This window comes from Gastrolobium bilobum, unplaced genomic scaffold (genome assembly GCF_033153095.1).
Source record: "Gastrolobium bilobum isolate Gb01-03AN ecotype WA unplaced genomic scaffold, APGP_CSIRO_Gbil_v1 utg181993, whole genome shotgun sequence".
Lineage (NCBI taxonomy): Eukaryota > Viridiplantae > Streptophyta > Magnoliopsida > Fabales > Fabaceae > Gastrolobium > Gastrolobium bilobum.
Genome location: NW_026896658.1, coordinates 12116 through 21914, shown reverse-complemented (window position 1 = coordinate 21914; position 9799 = coordinate 12116). Strand labels below are relative to the sequence as shown.

The 9799-nt window shown below is 30.9% G+C and overlaps 1 long non-coding RNA gene across 3 annotated transcripts; it reads right to left on the bottom strand.

Moving 5' to 3' along the window:
* Positions 1 to 901: 901 nt before the first annotated feature.
* On the bottom strand, positions 902 to 3701 carry LOC133301330 (uncharacterized). 3 transcript variants are annotated; one of them, XR_009750175.1, is made up of 4 exons: positions 3560 to 3701; positions 3383 to 3477; positions 1826 to 1920; positions 902 to 1331 (listed from the first exon to the last, which is right to left on the bottom strand). It is a non-coding gene; the product is annotated as an uncharacterized LOC133301330 (long non-coding RNA). The 3 variants fall into 3 exon arrangements; XR_009750174.1 differs by having other exon boundaries at positions 3383 to 3474; positions 3560 to 3680; XR_009750173.1 differs by having other exon boundaries at positions 902 to 1244; positions 3383 to 3474; positions 3560 to 3680.
* Positions 3702 to 9799: the final 6098 nt, after the last annotated feature.

Genomic DNA, 9799 nt, shown 5'->3' with positions numbered 1-9799 from the left:
CTTTATCATGTTTGCAGGTGTAACAGCCCGTTGTACACCGGTATTGTTAACATTAATTTGATATTAAGCGCAGTTAGAATCACAGCAATTCATTTATAAAAATGCGAATAAATTTTTTACGATTATTACGCGAGCATTTAAAACAATAAAAGCGTAATAATTAAAACCTGTGACCGTAACTGTAAAATCTTGCGGAATACTTATTTAAACTACTTCTATGTCTTATTTTACTTATCATAAGTTACTAAGGGGTTCCCATAAACCCACTTAGCCAATTACTAACTTTTACGTTTTTACTTACCCGAACATGGTTCACTAATTAAATTACTGCGAATGCACCACAAAAATTCAGACCTTCCACTCAGGTTATATTTTTTTCTTACTTAATTCCCTTTCTAAAAAGCTATCACACGCTATGATCGGAGCACGTTTGCTCCGGATATCGCCGTTTGAAGTTGGATAAGCAAAACAGCCAACCAACCCCAAAACAGCTCAAAACCTCTCTCACTCCTCGAATTACTGCAGAAAATTCACTCATCCAATTGCTCTCAAATTTTTATTCTACAAACTAGACACCTCAATCTTCGATTTGATATATCATACGCTTAATTTGACCAAGAAATGAAGCAGGAATAAAATTCCCAAAACTGGACCAAAACAGCCCCCAAGTGCAGGGCAAAACAGGGCAGTTGTGTTCACTGACTTCCACAGGGCTGCGCACAACCTATAAAATTCTAATATTTTTACACAATGTAGGGGATCTCAAGCTTCAAAACGGCGTATGGCACGTCCCTATCGGACCTCTATGGAGGGAGATATGCTCTCCCGAAGTTCACCTAAAATCTGCCAATTCTACAGAAAATTCGCCAGAGTTTCCTTTGTTTTTCCTTAAATCCCCAAATTTACATAAGCTTGCTAATACCACAAATATACCTAATAATCCAATGGGTGGCACACACAAGGACCAGCAATGCCTTGGGGCTCTTACAACCCACAATATACAACAATTCCATATCATATACAGTAGTATACATACATGATCCATAACTCTATATATATCATATCAAAAAGGTGACTCTGTGCCATAACTACAACATCCTACATCAACCTACATAAACATAATACATCACAGTGTCACAATATATACAACAGACTCCCAAAATAAGCAGGCAACATCTATGCTCAGATCTACTCATCAACCACGGGCCTCTTGCCCCGAGAACGATCGTCAACTGCTGCGATACCTGAAATATATCCCCATAACGCGGGGTGAGAATGAATCTCAATAAACTTGGGGTTTATGGAGCAGTCTCCACCCAAGAGTCCACTTCCTGCAAGAAAATATCAAGTACCAAGACATAGATAACACCATATAATCCATATTAGAATTTCTGTATCATATATCTTTTCTAATAATTCTCATTTATTCTTATAATGTACTTTCTTATTAATCTTAAGTATGTTCATGTCTTATGTATGAATAAGGCTTCCATCTTATATTTGTAATGTCGTATCATATTCAATAGCATACTCATAATGATTAGAGAACTAAAGTATTATCGGCTATACCTTATGTATACCGTGATCATATCCATAATTGTTTCCTCTGTTCAGAAACCATAACTTACACTTCCAAGGCTTTATTTCATTGAAGATCATATCATATTAACTTATCATAACATAAATAATATCATATGCATGCACTATATGAATGCAACTACGCAAAGTATCAATATTAACAACAATTATATCCATACGGAAACCATAATCGCCACTGATCATGGCGGAACAAAAAGGCTGAGAAAACTCCTAACCGAAAGCTTACCTGTCGTCTCTTTCCTGCTGCTAACTTGCTATTTAATAACCCGTACACTTGGTTGTCTACAAGTTGTTCGTCCACCTACTTCATCTGATTACACTCTGTTACCGTACATATAAAAGTACCATTAATTTCCAATGAAACATACATTACTTGAAATCCGAATAATTATATTCATATGTTAATTTCATAACCAACTTGACAACTTCATTTCCCTTGACAGTTCATGCCATCCCATAAGTTTACAACTTAATTTATACTTCATGACTTAGAGTCTCAATTAGTTAATTAATTTACTAATTTATAGTTAACATTTCATACACTTTTAACAAAGCTTCACGTATCTTAAACCATTTGAATCATACTTACTTATTCTAGGAAAATGCTATAAATCAATCACTTGAATTGAAAACACATAATCTATGCCCATTATTCCTTTATGGCCGAACTCTATATATAAACACATATACAATTCTTTTGGTTGTCATGTTTAACTAATTAGCTTAATTCTTGTGAAAGCATTCATACACTATTATTCCATTAACTTGACATAAAACTAACATCAATTTCCTTAGCCATTTAATACATATTGGTCGAATAGTTACATATACATATACTCATGGATTTACCATTTCATCTTAGTTAATTCCTTGTTTGATCACTAAGTAGTCTTATATAAACTATTACATAACTTTTTCATCAAAACTCTAACATAAACATAGTCTACATCCTAGACTTAATTAAGATTTCACACTTTATGTTTGGTTCAAATACTAGCCAATCATCATTAAATGTCCTAAGGATCATTGTTTTACATAACCAATGAATTAAACACTTAATTTGCACAATTAATTCTAAAGGGCCGAAATACACACATTTTTTACAGCATCAACATCCTGTGCCATTTTAATCACGAAAAATTCATCTTAACTCCGATTCACCTGAATTTTGGATATGTTATAGTAGACACTTAAGGATTTAATTTGGCGCAAACCACAATCCATTTGAAGTCTTGTAGCTTCAGATATGAATTTTTAAACATAACAGCCCCTATGTTGATCCTAAAAGGTCCATAAAGTTCTTTTGAAATTCCTATACTTCATTCTTTTTACAAACCAACTCTAAATCATATTACACTTACATTTCCACATACAACTTGATTAAACACATCCTTTAACTATTTTTATCACATGATGACCGATTTGCCTAGCTCAAGGTTTAATGAATTCTCTTTCAATTTTTCTATCACTTTAACCTTTAATTTGTCATCTCAATTTCATGTATTTCACTTAGGAAATATTACAAACACTTGGTGTGCACATCTTTGCACCCAAAATCTGAACCATATAGAGTTCATTAAACTCATCCCTTATGTGATTTCAATTTCTTTTTGTAGGATAGAAAACCAATCCATCACAACAACTCATTAACCCACTTAAACATCAATAAAACCACTTAAATTCATCATTAAACCAACATCAAAATTATCATCATAAACAGCCCTATATCATGAATATCATCATTATTTCTAAGAATTTAATCAAGGGAGTGAAGGTTTAATACCTTAGATAGCCTAACCAATAACTATTGATGACTTCCCTAAGCTTAGAACTATGGAATCAATCCATTTTCTCCTTCCTTTCCATGTGCAGGCGCTGCTGTCCAGAGGAGAAAATAAGAGATTTAAAGCTTCCCAAAGTTAGAAAAATGGTGGGTTAGAATGATGGGGTGCTAAGCTACCTTTTCTATGTTGGAGTCTAGATGAAATGGTGACCAAATCATCAAGTTCTCTCTTGCCCTTTCTCCATTGAAGCTCACGAACTAAGGAAGAAGAAAGAAAGAGGAGTGCAGCGTGAAAAAAAAGAAAGGAAGAGAAGGGACCGCCTAATTGAAGCCAAGTAGTCTTAGTTTATTTATTTATTTATTTTTTTGACAACATGTCTTTCTCATTGGTTTAAACAACCAAACTACTTGCTTGTTGCTTTCTTCTTAAACTCTACGGCCCACATAAGTGATAAGAAAGGAAGGAAGGCATAAAAACTTCATGAAGCAGCGTACAACAATTTGGTGAATGACTTTTAATGAAACTTGGTGATAAAGTACTCAATTCCATCAAATATAGATTTGTCAACATTAAATACTATTGGTTCTTTAATTCTTCATTTGACTAATCAAGTATCATCTTAAATATTTATTGGTTCAATTCTATCAAATTTCCTCATCTTTCTTACTAAAGTTACGTACATGGCAATTTAAAGAAGACATAACATTGCAACTTAAATAATTAAGACTAATAATTTTGTTTGACATTTTACTAATCAAAACTCATCTTATTGCTTAATAATTAATCCATCTTTTCCTTAATTTTAACAATTAATCCAAGTATCATTTAAATCATTTAAATCATTTAAAGATACTTTGAGCTTACTAATTTCTCTAAACTAATTAATTATTCAACCTAAATTATATTTAGGCCTAATTACCAAGGTAAACCCAAACTTACTCCATATAAATATTTATGTTCTTAATTATATCTAATAATTATATTTGAGTCCTATTAGACTTGTATGACATGAACTATATTCTCTTACTATTTTTCATATGAGTCTATTAATTTAACTCCCACAATTTCATTGAATAAGTATTTAATCTAGTTAACCACCTAATTAATTCATTTCTCTTAATTTACTATTGAGGGTTGTTATATTATATTCCTGAAAAATGTAACATTACATTCAAAACCACCATAATTTTATTTTTCACTGCAATTATTTAAATTAATAACAAGGAAAACATATGCCTCGTTTGTTGTAACAACATATGCGTCTTCACGTGTACCTTGAGTTCAGATTCTCCTATATAGTGAAATTACAATCATATGCTTGCGAAAATTATTAGAAATAATGAAAAGAAGCCATGGGATGAAGGGTTACATATAAATAACATAACTTCTCAAACCATAGGATAAAGGGTTACACAGAAATCATGTGTAAGATATTTCCCTTTACATGTCGTCATGCATAAGATATTTCCATTTCTTTGTCGTCATGCAACAATGAATTATATTCTAAATCCATCATTCATCGTCATGCAACAACGAATTATATTCAAAATCCATCATTCGATAATAACTCTCCTTCCTTGGCGTCATGCGTTACATATTCCCATAAAAATGATACAATCCGAAAAATTTACACCTTTTTTGTAACATACCTTACCATACACAAAGGCGTTGAGGGATGTGAAGGGAAATCTTACTTTGAAACAAAAAATTATGATACCAATCAGTTCAAGACACTCCAAAATACATGAAATAGATAAAAGTTAGACGTGATTACCTTTGAAAAATCTCCCCTTTCAACATACCAAAAATAATAGAATACGTGTCTCTTTTCTAATAAATGAAAGAGAGAAAAGACAAAGTAAATGATAGATATTCTAATATATTAAATTTCTAATTGATCCTCTAACCTACTCACTAACAAAACAAAAAGTGGAGTGCATCTAGACGCACATCTACATTTAATACAATTATTGACAATATATGTTATTCCTTAAAGATATTAAATTTTTTGAGAAATTACAAATATTAAATACGAAGAAGAAAACTAATTTAAAATATAAAATTATACCTGAACACAACATGTCTCTGTCTCACCAATTGTGTAGAAGTCTCCTACTCCACGTCCATTTATGTCTCTCCCTTTTTCACCTATGCGTAGACTCTTTTCTTTAATTATATTTAACAATGTCATTTTTTATTCTTGAAAGTAGGGTTGTCCTTGTTCAGGAACATCCATGCCTCTGCTTAATTAATACTTGTTATTAATACACTTGTTAGAAATAATTTTTATAAAAATATTATAATATTAAATTGTACCTCAATCTAATTTTGTATATATTACATAGCTTTACTTTGGTTCCAATTCTAACTAACCTACAATGAAAAAGGAGATCAATTAATAAAAGGTTGGAAGTAATAATACCTCAAGATAAATTTGCATCTCTTTACCTGTAATTTTGACTGTGCTTTTGCAGCCAATGGTTAACCTGGTCTTGTAATATTTTATCCATATCTTCATCATATCCCTTTATCATGTTTGCAGGCATATGTTCTAGTTTCATTTAATTTTTCAGCTCATTTTTATTTGCCTTGTTATATATGTCAATACATGCTTTGAATCCATCGCCGTCAGGCACCAAATCCCATAAAATATGTATTCTCAGAAAATAAATAAATATAGATTAATATTATTTTGACATAATAGTAAATTAGACCAACTCATAATGCACAATTATTTAATCAAATGAAATACATTCCCGGAAGCGTACATATTTGAAACTTCATAGCGTTATATTCCTGAAAAATGTAACATTACAGTCAAAACCACCATAATTTTATTTTTCATTGCAATTATTTAAAATAATAACAAGGACAAGATATGCCTCGTTTGTTGTAACAACATATGCGTCTTCACGTGTACCTTGAGTTCAGATTCTCCTATATAGTGAAATTACAATCTTATACTTGCGAAAGTTATTAGAAATAATGAAAAGAAGCCATCGGATGAAGGGTTACATATAAATAACATAACTTCTCAGACCATAGGATAAAGGGTTACACAGAAATCATGTGTAAGATATTTCCCTTTACATGTCGTCATGCATAAGATATTTCCATTTCTTTGTCGTCATGCAACAATGAATTATATTCTAAATCCATCATTCATCGTCATGCAACAACGAATTATATTCAAAATCCATCATTCAATAATAACTCTCCTTCCTTGGCGTCACGCGTTAGATATTCCCATAAAAATGATACAATCCAAAAAATTTACACCTTTTTGTAACATACCTTACCATACACAAAGGCGTTGAGGGATGTTAAGGGAAATCTTACTTTGAAACAAAAAATTATGATACCAAACAGTTCAAGACACTCCAAAACACATGAAATAGATAAAAGTTAGACTTGATTACCTTTGAAAAATCTCCTCTTTCAACATACCAAAAATAATAGAATACGTGTCCTACACGCAATATTCTTTTCTAATAAATGAAAGAGAGAATAGACAAAGTAAATGATAGATATTCTAATATATTAAATTTCTAATTGATCCTCTAACCTACTCACAACAAAACAAAAAGTGGAGTGCATGTAGACGCACATCTACATTAAATACAATTATTGACAATATATGTTATTCCTTAAAGATATTAAATTTTTTGAGAAATTACAAATATTAAATACGAAGAAGAAAACTAATTTAAAATATAAAATTATACCTGAACACAACATGTCTCTGTCTCACCAATTGTGTAGAAGTCGCCTACTCCACGTCCATTTATGTCTCTCCCTTTTTCACCTATGCGTAGACTCTTTTCTTTAATTATATTTAACAATGTCATTTTTTATTCTTGAAAGTAGGGTTGTCCTTGTTCGGGAACATCCATGCCTCTACTTAATTAATACTTGTTATTAATACACTTGTTAGAAATAATTTTTATAAAAATATTATAATACTAAATTTTACCTCAATCTAAATTTGTATATATTACATAGCTTTACTTTGGTTCCAATTGTAACTAACCTAAAATGAAAAAGGAGATAAATTAATAAAAGGTTGGAAGTAATAATACCTCAAGATAAATTTGCATCTCTTTACCTGTAATTTTGACTGTGCTTTTGCAGCCATAGGTTAACCTGGTCTTGTAATATTTTGTCCATATCTTCATCATATCCCTTTATCATGCTGGCAGGCATATCTTCTAGTTTCATTTAATTTTTCAGCTGATTTTTATTTGCTTTGTTATATATGTCAATACATACTTTGAATCCATCGCCGTCAGGCACCAAATCCCATAAAATATGTATTCTCAGAAAATAAATAAATATAGATTAATATTATTTTCACATAATAGTAAATTAGACCAACTCATAATGCACAATTATTTAATGAAATGAAATACATTCCCGGAAGCGTACATATTTGAAACTTCATAGCGTTATATTCCTGAAAAATGTAACATTACAGTCAAAACCACCATAATTTTATTTTTCATTGCAATTATTTAAATTAATAACAAGGACAAGATATGCCTCGTTTTTTGTAACAACATATGCGTCTTCACGTGTACCTTGAGTTCAGATTCTCCTATATAGTGAAATTAGAATCTTATGCTTGCGAAAGTTATTAGAAATAATGAAAAGAAGCCATCGGATGAAGGGTTACATATAAATAACATAACTTCTCAGACCATAGGATAAAGGGTTACACAGAAATCATGTGTAAGATATTTCCCTTTACATGTCGTCATGCATAAAATATTTCCATTTCTTTGTCGTCATGCAACAACGAATTATATTCTAAATCCATCATTCGATAATAACTCTCATTCCTTGGCGTCATGGGTTAGTTATTCCCTTAAAAATGATACAATTCGAAAAATTTACACCATTTTTGTAACATTCCTAACCATAGACAAAGTCGTTGAGGGATGTGAAGGGGAATCTTACTTTGAAACAAAAAATTACGATACCAATCAGTTCAAGACACTCCAAAACACATGAAATAGATAAATGTTACATGTGCTTACCTTTAAAAAATCTTCCCTTTCAACATACCAAAAATAATAGAATACGTGTCCTCCGCGCAATATTCTTTTGTAATAAATGAAAGAGAGAATAGACAACGTAAATGATAGATATTCTAATATATTAAATTTCTAATTGATCCTCTAACCTATTCACTAACAAAACAAAAAGTGGAGTGCATCTAGACGCACATCTACATTTAATACAATTATTGACAATATATGTTATTCCTTAAAGATATTAATTTTTTTTGAGAAATTACAAATATTAAATACGAAGAAGAAAACTAATTTAAAATATAAAATTATACCTAAACGCAACATGTCTCTGTCTCACCAATTGTGTAGAAGTCTCCTACTACACGTCTATTTATGTCTCTCCCTTTTACTTCTACGCGTAGGCTTTTTTCTTTAGTTATATTTAACAATGTCATTTTTTATTCTTAAAAGTAGGGTTGTCCTTGTTCGAGAGCATCCACGCCACTGCTTAATTAATTCTTGTTCTTAATACACTTGTTAGAAATAATTTTTATAAAAAAAATTTAAAACTAAATTGTACCGTAATATAAATTTGTATATCTGACATAGCTTTACTTTTTTTTCCAATTCTAACTAACCTAAAATAAAAAAGGAGATCAATTAATAAAAGGTTGGAGGTAATAATACCTCAAGATAAATTTGCATATCTTTACCTGTAATTTTGATTGTGCTTTTGCAACCAAAGGTTAACCTGGTCTTGCAACATTTTGTCCATATCTTCATCATATCGCTTTATCACGTTTGCAGGCATATCTTCTAGTTTCATTTAATTTTTCAGCTCATTTTTATTTGCCTTGTTATTTATGTTAATACATGCTTTGAATACATCGCCGTCAGGCACCAATTCCCATAAAATATGTATTCTCAGAAAATAAATAAATATAGATTAATATTATTTTCACATAATAGTAAATTAGACCAACTCATAATGCACAATTATTTAATGAAATGAAATACATTCCCGGAAGCGTACATATTTGAAACTTCATAGCGTTATATTCCTGAAAAATGTAACATTACAGTCAAAACCACCATAATTTTATTTTTCATTGCAATTATTTAAATTAATAACAAGGACAAGATATGCCTCGTTTGTTGTAACAACATATGCGTCTTCACGTGTACCTTGAGTTCAGATTCTCCTATATAGTGAAATTAGAATCTTATGCTTGCGAAAGTTATTAGAAATAATGAAAAGAAGCCATCGGATGAAGGGTTACATATAAATAACATAACTTCTCAGACCATAGGATAAAGGGTTACATAGAAATCATGTGTAAGATATTTCCCTTTACATGTCGTCATGCATAAGATATTTCCATTTCTTTGTCGTCATGCAACAAT